At 37.5% G+C, this 11,494-nt stretch overlaps 1 protein-coding gene across 5 annotated transcripts in view; it reads right to left on the reverse strand.

Moving 5' to 3' along the window:
- The window catches only part of LOC124865545 (neurocalcin-delta A), a 109,999-nt gene that overhangs the window by 53,766 nt on the left and 44,739 nt on the right, over positions 1-11,494 (reverse strand). The window contains exon 1 of one of the 5 annotated variants that reach the window (XM_047360724.1): positions 9,849-10,230. The exons of 3 other annotated variants lie outside the window; for them this stretch is intronic. The gene's annotated coding sequence lies outside the window, so the exon portion shown is untranslated. Of the gene's footprint in view, positions 1-9,848; positions 10,231-11,494 lie in introns of those variants that run through there. One more of the 5 variants, XM_047360720.1, reaches the window with a different exon arrangement.

Genomic DNA, 11,494 nt, shown 5'->3' on the forward strand with positions numbered 1-11,494 from the left:
CTGGTCAGCAGCCATTATGCTGTGTGCGTGCTCATTAATTTCTACTGATATCAGAAATACTGCGCATGAGCCAGGGCCTCCTTGTAAAAAAGATTCAAAATCATTATACTCTCAAATTGTGCCATTTTCAGAGAACGTGCACCGTTGTCGCATACACAAACAGTAGAAACGCAGACCTTTTCATTTTCAACTAGAAACCAAAGGACTGATACATATCTTTATTTTCCAGGTATGATGAAACAGCCAACACTGTTTTATATCTAATGTTTGCAACAAGAGTTAGGATTATGCTACACTATGGATTATATCATATTTATTCCTCCATAAAAAAAATAAAAAATAAAAACAGTCAAAAAGGCTGTAACACATACTGTATGTTACAACAGTGGATGGGGATTATGTCAATATATAAAAAATTAGAAGAAAAAGACTCTTAGTATGACTAAATAAATGTAGCTTTGACACAGTTTACCTGTCATTACCTTTTTCGGCTTGGTTCTGAAGTGTAATGGAAACAGAGTGAGGACAATGCGAGACATGTGAAAAGAAAAAATACATACAACGTCACTGTTGTGGCTTCTAGCACAAAAAGTGAGAGCGAGCATAAGCAGAGTGAGGCATGGTTGGCATGTTATGGTTTTTAATCATATCCAGATATCCAGTCCACACATATACACCATGATCAATAGTTTCATGTTCTTTCTGCAGACTTCTTTGAGTGAGAAATAAATGTATGTCAACAAGCAACCCTCCAAAAAAGAAATTCTTACACTTTACCTGCAAACCAATGCACCTCTCCAACCAGCTGGATTCTTAAGTTTGAGTAATATTTAGCTTTTATTCACAACTGAGTTATAGTTTGAGTGGACTTGACAAATTGTCTAAATCTTGTAACTGCATGAAAATGTTAGTAAAGCCAACAACAAGTTTATTCTAGCTATCTAGAAATTGAAAGCTCACAGAAACGTATGATCTAACAGTGTGTGTGAATTCCACCCTGCGACTAAAAATAGAACATCTGTTTCCCATAGCTTTCCTGAACCAGCTTCTATGTGAGCTGGTCCTTCAGAACGTCTCCTTGGGGTTAGAACTGGCTGACAACCCTTTCATGAAAAAGCCCATTGAATATTGACAAATAAATGGGTAATCATTTGCTCATTTGTTACTGAGAACTGATAATTGTAAAAATAATACCTAACATAAAAAAATCTAAATGTTTCCAAAGGTTTTTGTTTTTTTAAATCAGGTTGACCCTATTAAACCATCTTATTTTGGAGGTGTCTTCTATATTCCAAGCTTACGTCTAAAAGGTGCTGCTGTTTGTTAAATGATTATTGTAAAACTATGAATAATGTGACCCATCATTTCCTTTTCTTCTCCCGCGGTCACTAAATAATAGGAGAAGCAGTGTAAGTCAGACAGGCAGTCACAATACCGACACATCCTACTTCAACCACTAATCACTAAAACAATAGCTGAAATAATACACATTCTTAATAGTTTTCTAATGTCTATTGTTTCTTCATATTAAAGATTTCGACTAAAACGCTGGGTAATATCTCCCTTATATGTTCTCTCTTGTTATGAGAACAAAATCATCTCCAGCAAATGTGTGACACAGCCATCCAGTGAGGTTTTGCTTTGACAGTCAGTGAGTAAGCACACTTCACCCGGGTGAACCTCAGAATCAAAACACAACACCTCAGCAGAGAAGTATAATTGTCTTTTAAATATCCTGATCCTTTTCGTTTTGACCTTTAAAGCTGAGTACAGACAAAATACTGGAAAATGTCACAGCTACTTCAGTACAGCGATCACAGAGAGAGGCCCCTCAGTCTTTGGTCCTACTTGTTCTTCAGAGCGTGTTTTTTTTATGAAATATTAAACATTTTTACAGTAAAAACGGTTGTGGGGATGTGAGTGCATGCATACCATTGAAGTGTAAGTGAGAAAGCTACTAGTATTTCATCCTGTAAATATTCAGTTGCTTTTGATGCCAGGAGTAGTGATGATGTGTTGATGTGAATTTACACAACATAAATATTTTTTTTTCCATAATTTGTTTTAAACATAATCTGTAAATAATTTAGAGTAATAATAATTAAATATAATTGTAAGTATTTCTATTACATAACTACTGCAGAAGATAGGCAGCCTAAATACAGTCTAAATATAGAAAATGAATAATAATAATACAATGACTTCCTGGAATGTACTTAAATCCTAAAAAAAACCTTTCCAATATAAATTAGGACAGAGTTAAGAAATTTTATTTAACTTTTTATTTTACTTTCTAAATGCTGTTTGGAGGTGCCTCCTAAACATTGAGCTTTTATATCCTGATAGTTCATTGATCCTTAAATATGGTAAAAAATGTCACTCTACATCACTGATCCCAATACACACACAATATACACAATGGGGCTGGATCAAAAGCAACATGCTTACTTCAAAGACGTGAGAGGACATGATGTTTTACAACATGCGTATTGTTTCATTATTTTCAGACTCGCGTCATATGTGAACGTAGAGAGCAAGAAAGGAAAGTCAAAATCCGCAACAAAAGATTTCCAGGACAGGACAGTTGTCATCACAGCAAAAAGTTTCCAGGGTTATTTATTATTTTATTTTTTGCTACAAGTTCATCGGGGGTGATAAAAAGTTCTACATTACATGAAATGGCATTTAGGATCTGTTTTTTCAAATTAAAAATAGGAATATCCTATATCTCTTTGATTTGAGCTTTCATTTATCTACAGAAACCCCTTTCTTTCACTAAATACTTGACTAGATAAGGAAAGAGGCCCTATGTCTTTCAGAAATGCTTCAGGACTTTCAGCTTCCTTAGCCAACACCAGATAACAGAGTCGGATGAATGGAGGAAGGAAAAACTGCCTCCTCCGGTGCCTGCCTCTTGTCATATCTCCGAGTATATTTCCCACTTCAACTCCTTCTTTCTATTTCTTTCTGTCTGTGGTCATAAATCAACAGTTACATGAACTGCCTTCAAGTTAACTTTTCACCAACGTTACAGGAGACTACCTTTACCACAAAACAAGATGTTATAGAAGCCCGGGTTATATGGTTCAGCTCAGCTTGTGTGTAGCTTTTTAAGTTATATTGATAGATGAAAAAACTCACTCCGTGATATGTCTAAAACCAGAGTCAACAACTCTCGCCCATCTGTTGTCACACACACACTGCTATAGAGAGGTGATGGGGATGATCTGTGTGCAAAGTTCAGGTCCTTATAACTTTAGAGCAGATTAAAAAAGCCAGCAGTTTTGAAAGTAGTAAAACAAATAACAATGAGGTATTACATAACTAAAATTGTTTGCTCAAGCATTTTTATTTACTTTTAATCCCATGTCGCAGCAAAGCAGAAGTGGCTTTTCTAACTCTTCTTGAAAAATGATTCATTTTTGAAATGTCAGGTAGTTTGTGGTATGTTTTCATTTTTTGTACATTATTGTTATACTGTTTTCAACCGGAACGGAACAGACACGTTTTTTAAAATATGATTCAGCACAGGTAATTCTTAATTACAAATTCAATTGTGTCTTATGGGAAAGATTTACCAAATCTAATGTGATTATTAGTAACATTATAAAATTTAGAGTTTAGAAACAAAAAGTAAAAAAAATGATCCCAAAAAACCAAAAACAAAACACGAGATAACATTTTTTCAGAAACTTTCAATCTTATGCCCTTCCTCACAGAATACCAGGGTATTCAGGTCTGCTCAGAAAGGCGTGTGATGTATAGTTAAAACATGCAACTAAGGTCAACTTGGGGATTTCTTATTTATTTTGAAATAACCTTTCAGATTCATTCATTAATACAAGTGAGTTCCACTGAGACACGATGTCACCTGTTTTAGTCATCGTGCAATTTCAAATACAATGCGCTGCAAACAAATATCGATCAATTCAGTTTATTTATACAGTGCCAATTCACAGTAGAAAACAATATTCCAAATCAATGTATCAAACAAGCCAGATTGAATCATTAAAAGAAAAATAAGATTTTGTTAGTATTATAAGATCAATTATTACAACGGACTTCCTTGCAATAGCATGACAGAGCCACAAAACTAGCTAACCTGGGGGAATAACGGATTCTCTGTTTCCTGTGTCTGCTCTGTCCTGTAAAACCCCAGTTGGTCGTGGCAAGTGGCTTGTCATACTGAGGCTGGCTTTGAGGAAAGTGTTTTCCTGTTAACAGTAAGTCATTTGTTTTCTGCCACATGCTTACTCAGGAGGAGGGATTGCAGCAAAATCAATAGCCTCTTTCACAAAGCATTTCTATCATAAACCTGCGAAGACGAGCATTTAAATCTTCTAATGTTTATTTCTCATGATTTGTCACTGACCAGGTCTAGGAACATAAAATACTTAGATACCTGATTATAAATTACATTAAATTTAATACTCAAAGATGCCGCAATAGTAATAATAGTCGGACTATGAAATCATACACTTTATTAGTGATTGATCAATAATGTGTTAACGTTTTCTGATACCAACTTTATTTTAGATTGTATAGCATTGAAAACGGACCAGTGTGAAAATAAATGGAGTTCTCATCAGATTATTTAATAAAACCAATATATAATAGTAGAACAAATGGTAGAGAATGTTCAATAAGTCTTGAATAAGACTGTGGTTGTATTTGATCATTGAAAAAATTACATTTTATAATTTTAGACGAATTTTATGGTAGATAATTTAATGTTTAAGGTGCACCTTACTGTCCCACTCGCTGTGCGGCTGTATAGAATCCCCTGATAGTCTGATAGTGGGACCAAACTGGTTGGTAAAGGGTGGGCAGCTGCCAACATGTTGTCTTTTTCAAGTTGTTTTCCAGCTCAAACCACTCAACACAGACAGATTATTCTAACGATTAAAAGGCACGTCAAGCTCACCAGTAGGAAACCAAGTTGGAAACTAGCGGTTCAGACACTACAATGCTCAACTTTGCTTTTGCTCATTCTTCCAAAATCTCTCCTCTGCTGCATCACTTTTATTTATCATGAAAAACTGCATAAGGGGAACTTTTTGGGGGAGCACTGTGGACCTCACTTACCTCAGTTCATGATTCAATAATAAGAAAGAGACTGAGCAAAGATTGCGGTTTGAGGTTTAAGGCAAAACTCACTGCTGACAAAAAACAACAAAAAGGCCTGTCTTGCATTTCCCAAAACTATCTTAATGATCCCCAAGAAAATATTCTGTGGACAGACACAAGTGAAACTTTTTGAAGACGTGTCGCCATACATCTGCCATAAACGTAATACACACTTTCAGAGATAAAAAAAAAATCCAATCAATACTCACATATGATACTGGTAGTGTGAGTCAAGGGCTGCTTAGCTGCTTTAGGAACTCTGTTCACTACCAGAGAAACCTGAAGGACCCAGCTATCCGATTGTGACCGTAAGTCATACACAAAAAATTTAAAGGTTTTGGATTGGCATAGTCAATGTCTGAGCCTAAATCAGATTAAGATGCTGTGGTGTGACCCAAAATTGGCTGTTAATGTTAAAAAAATGAGGCTGGATTAAAACAATTCTGCAATGAAAAGTGGGCCAAAATTCTCCCAGAGTGAGACTCCTCTTGATGGCAGTTTTCGCTGCCAAGGGGTGAAACAACCGCTTATTATTAGGTTTGTTAACCTTTTTCGCATAGGGAAATGTTGACAGATTACATGGCCTACCACTGCGTGGCTGAGTTGCTGACGCTCCCAATTGCTTCCACTTTCTTATAATACCTCTGACAGTAGACGGTGGAATATTAGGAGCGAGGAAATTTCACAACGGGGCTTGAGGCACTGGTGGCTTCGTGGAATTCACTGAGCTCCTGAGAGCAACTCATTCTTTCACAACTGTTAGTAGAAAAAGTCTGCATAACTAGGTGGTTGATTTTATACACCCGTGGCTATGGAAGTGATTGGAACACCTGATTATAATTAGAATTGGTGAGTAAATATTTTTGGCATCATAGTGTATTTTAGACTGAAATCTGAACCAGTCAATGCTTGGTAAATTTCTTGCTTTTAATTACTCATATTTCTTTGTTATACTCGCAAAACCTTTTCCCTAAAGCTGAAATTGTTCCTTTACTTCAACGTTTTTGCCTGATTGTTATCTAATCTGGTGCGTTTCCCTGACAAATGCACCATGTAGGGTATTATGTCACCATAACATTTCCCTTAAATCCGAGCCATAAATCCTAAGGTAATCAACAAATGCTAATTTGTGTCTTTATCTTCTGAACAGCAGTGAACATTTAATTAAATCGGCTGGCAGATATCTGCAGCTTTAAGACTTCAGATTCTGTCACAGAGAGCTGTTACATGCACTGGCAGATCTCCACATCATTAAGTAAGAGGAGGGAGGCACTGCTGAGCAGAGGAGCCATTGAGGAGCTGTCTCCCAGTAAAGCGGGGGAAAGCAGCGTTGACAAAGATGAAAAAAGAGAAGATATTGTTTATTCTTTAGATTCCCCTCCCCTTTTGGTCTATTTAAGCTGAATATAAGCCAAAGTAATTAATTTATACTTTAGTTGAAAGCATGCAGGGATGAGGGGAATGTTTGCTAGGGCCAGTAAGGGATTTCCATAGTATGACAGAAAAATAATCAAGGTATGTACATTCAAGTTTTAAACAAAAAGGTATACACTGATGTGATTGCTCCTAATTAAAACACCAATGCCACCTTTTCCTTACTGCAGACAAAATAATATAACGAGCTTAAAAGCTGGTTAATTGGTTGGTCTATTTTCTAGAGTAAACAAAGACATGCCACTCATAGCTTGCCAAAAACATCTTCCCCCAAGTAAGGTTGAATGGGGAAGGTAGTTGGTTAGCTTTCATGCCATGACTCTCCATATTTTTCGGGATCATAAATATTTCCAAACAGCTAAATTTGTCTTGTATGCAAAAGAACAGTGTTGGCCCCTCCATTCAGCCAGCTCACTGACATGTGCTGTGTGCAGCATCGAGTGGGGGAGGGGCAGTGTGAAATTACTTTGTGCTTCATACAGTTTCAGGACTCTATGGTAATTCCAGCCCTTTCATTAAAGCGGAGGTTTGCATTTTGAAATCATGGTATACTTAAAGGTAGGAGAAAGCTTGACTTAGAACGCTTTCTTGCTAAACAAGAGAATTCCTTAAAATACTAAAAATTCCCAAATAAATAATATTTTTGTTGAAGAAAAGAAAAAAATATATGTAAACTGTTGGGACCCCAGCAATGTGTTACAACATTAAAGCCCAGTAAGAACTTTTCTGGAACTTTAAAAATAAATCGCATAAACATACTTCCAGCACTGCTGGATGCTTTCCTCAACTTCATCTCCCCGGACAACTTCTCCTCAGCACGGCTCATGTAACAGGTAGTGTTTGGGCAGAGAAGATTAGTTTAAACACCATAAATTTCGGACTATAAGCCGCTACTTTATTCACACACTTTGAACACTGCGGCCTATACAACGGTGCGGCTAATGCATGTTTTTTTTTCATGCCGCCAAAAACATTTTGCCTGGTAACAGTAGACCAATGAAATTGATGAGTAGTTAAAAGAGGTTCAATGCGATAAATCAAAAGCACTTTCACATTTCAGTTACCGGTATTGTAAATCAGTCATTCGTATTCACCCTCACCAACGGGTTTCTAAAGGCTGGCCTGCTGCGTGATTAAGGGGACCGGGTGCGCTCAGGTGAGAGCGTCAACGAAGAGGTTGAAGTGAGTGATGAGGCTGTTAAATTCGGACACTGAAGAACAGGACTTCAGTGCGCAGGAAGAAAATGAAGAAGGCGATCAATGACTTTTGACCTGGTAGGCGGCAGTGTATATCAGTTAGGAGATATTGGAATTTTGTCCGTGCACTGTTAGGTAAAAAAGCATAAGCAACGTAATTTGTGTGTTGCTGATAACGTGCGTATATTTAAAGGTAGCCGTGTTACAGGCACTGTTCGAAAAAAGGCATTTGCAATATGCATTTGTTGATATTACCATACGGATTAAATTAAAAGTAAAATAAATTCTCTTGTGTAATATCTTTCTGTGTAAATATCTCATATTACAAAGTGGGACACCCGCGGCTTAACATCCGGTGCGGCCTGTACAAGTACAAAATTGGTTTTCTTTCTAAAATTAGAGCATGTGGCTTTTAATCAGGTGCGCTCTGTAGTCTGGAATTTACGATAATCAAAATGTTCGTTTAATGATGTTTGTTTCTCAGCTGCAGTAAGTGCTAGCAGACAAGCACTCAGCTAAGGATGTGTTTTGTGTTGTGTTTTTTTTTTTTTAAAGTTAAGACAACTTTATTTAAAGGGTAGTTTTTAAACACAGAAGATCGGCCATAATGCGCCGTCCACGCGTTTGCATTTCAACCCTTTTATTAGTGGTTTTTTTTTTAAAGGTATGTGTTTGATTTTGGTAACCAGCTACAAGTTTCTTTTGTTAGCTCCAACCGCTAATGGCTAAGAACATGTGCTCGCCCACTTTATGAGTCAGCTGAAGATCATTTACTCAGAAAGGTTGTTAGTTTCCAATCTAGGAAATAACTTTTACCTAAATATTATTTTACTAAACTTGATAACTAATTAAACACCATTAAGGCCCAATTATCCAGAAAGGTTTGGTTCTTATTCAAAATAATATTTCTATAAATATTATTTTAATAAATAAAGGCAGCTAATTAAACACCGTTGAGAATTAGTCATCCAGAAGGTTGGTTTTATTCAGAAAATCATTTTTTTTTTATGTTTTTATGAAAATAATGTTTTATCTGATCTTGCATTGTGAATGGTTGTTTAAAGGTATACCAATTATTGCCTAAATTGGTTCCAAGACTAACTTATCTTCATTTCCAGATTCTTCAAAATAATACTTGGCCCTCTTTCGGTCATGGTTTTCAATCATCTTTAATCAACTTGTTTATATTGTACATAGCCCATTAGTCTTCCTTATTCTTTCATTCTGCTTGGTAGTTTAGTTGGGTTGTTTTAGCATAGTATAGGGTTTGTTGATTGAAATATCTTTGACTTTGAGTTGACTTATTTTTATTAATAAATTCTTGTATTTTAAGAAATTCTGTGAACTCATTCTGTGTGTTTCCAGAGCTTTGCTGTTTGCTTATTGGGCTGGTATTCACAGGACAACCCTTCACAGACCAAAATATTATTTAATAAAATATTAAAGTATTAATATTAGATATTAAATAATATATTCAGATTCATAATCACCACAAAACTAAGTATAACAAGGAATCTATCAATATGCATGTTTCTAAGACATTCCCACCTCATCACAGGGGGCAGGTGGCAGCTGCTCTGCCCCCTCACTGCCTCTAACTCTCTGGCAGTCAGAGCCAGCAGCTCCCAGCCCACACTGCTGCCTCTAACATAAGCAACGCTTCAGGAGGAAAAGCCATGTGGCGCTACCCATCACGACAACCGCACAGTCCTTATAATGTTCACTCTCCTTCCTCCTCTAACTCTGTGATGCACTCACTTCCTGTAGGGGGTTTGAAAACAGATGCAGTTATGTTTGTTGTGAAGAACCCAAAAGAGTCTATGAGAGCCAGTCTCTATCAGGGGTCTCCCTGAAAGCCCTCACACGTCACACAGCTGTTTGCAGTAACTCAAATGTCAGGTTTAGCTAAATCGAGTATCAAAACATTTGTTTCACAATTCACAACTTCCCTTCTACAAAAGTATGTGACTGACACAATGGATGAACCCCTTCTTTATCCAGCTTTAGCTTGCTGCTTATGCATCTGAAGGCAGACACTGGCAACTAAAGCACAGATAATTCACATGCAAAGACAAAATATGGGACCTTACCTCACTTCGTAGCGGACCAAAAGCTGTTCAGCAGTCCATCACACAGGAATTTCGCTCTAGACTAAGTTTGCGGCAACAGCAGCAGGAGGAGGAGAAGCAAAAGACGAGAATAAAAGACAGCGCTAGAGAAAACAATGATAAGAAGAGGAGGGAGGGGGGATAGTACACCCAAGGGGAGGAGAAATGGAGCGAATCGGCAACTGAAAGCAGAGCTAACGGCAACTGATGGTCTCCCAGTCTGAGCTGGAGGTTTATTCAAAGCCCACAAACTAACTCGTTTCTCAGCCTGCTTCCCCAGTCTGACGTCAGCATAGTCACGTGACCTTGCTCTAGTATGTGGATCCGTGTGTTTGTGTGGATGCGTGTTGGGAGGGTGTTTAAAAGTCGAGGGGACAGAGAGGGAAAAAGACAGAAAAGGAGAAGCCAGGGTTGCTGTGGCAACAGGCACAATGCACCTCAATGATTTCAACAGGTCAACTGACATACAAGCAAAGATTTTCAGAGACAAAAACTGTTTTGAGACGTTCATATCCTCTGCAGCGAAGATAGACAAAACAAAAGAGGAGACATAGTTTAAGCTTCTCATCATTTGTTAAGCTCAATCACAAGATCAATGACAAAACCCTGACTCTGCTTATTTTATCATTATTTCCTCTTAAAATGTTTTTAGATTAATGGAAAAAGTAGACTTCTCATGCCAAAATTGTGACCTGAGCTAACCTAGCTCTCGGCATTGTTTTGAATCTGTCTGGGGTGGGGTTTCTTTGTGAGACTAAGGTATGGACAGTGGGGGGAAAACATGACCAAAGACCCTTCTTATCCCATCCTCCACCCACTGAAGCAGCAAGCATGAACAGCTTTCGTCTGCTTCCATTCATTTGCATCTGTTGGCCTGTTGACACGCACAAAGTGGGGCCCAGGGTGGGCAGTGGGGGGTTTAGATCAACCTAGAGAAAACAACCTCCCAGTGGACTGGGATGAGTTAAGGTATGTTTGTTCGAGTGGGCGGCACAAGGAGAAGAGACACAGGAGTGGAGGAAATTGACAGAGAGCGAGGAAAAAGTCATAAATAATGCCTGCAGCTACAATAAATATGACTATAAAGATCCTGCTGAGGAGCAAGTCAGACACAAGAAAAAAAGCTGTTGGTACAAAGGAACGCAAAGCAGAGTGTGGGATGATGAAAGAGAGTGAAATTATGCTCAGGTAATCTGTTTGAGAAATAAATTGTTATTTAGACTAAGGTCCGAGTTTGAGGATTACTGGGTTGGCTGCGGGAAAGCATGTTAATATGATAGCATTGCTGAATATTAAAAAGAAATATCAATTATGATTAACATTTATTTTTCTGACTCTCTTCTTTCTTTTTCTTATCACAGTGTCTACACCATACTCCTTATCTTTAGCATCTCAAGACTGAAGATTCTTTGTTAACCACCGGTGAACACACTCTCAGTCTGGGTATGTAGGAATTATTGTGCAGAAATTTGAGTCAAGGCAGCAATCCAATCCTCACCACCAAAAAGAAAAACAATAAAAACACAACAAGGCTAAGACAAGCTCAATACAGAAAAGGAAGTAACAATAAAAAAGAAAAGAACAATAAATGACAATAAACAAAAAAATAACAATAAAACACTAGTTTA

This window comes from Girardinichthys multiradiatus, chromosome 3 (assembly GCF_021462225.1).
Source record: "Girardinichthys multiradiatus isolate DD_20200921_A chromosome 3, DD_fGirMul_XY1, whole genome shotgun sequence".
NCBI classification, from domain to species: domain Eukaryota; kingdom Metazoa; phylum Chordata; class Actinopteri; order Cyprinodontiformes; family Goodeidae; genus Girardinichthys; species Girardinichthys multiradiatus.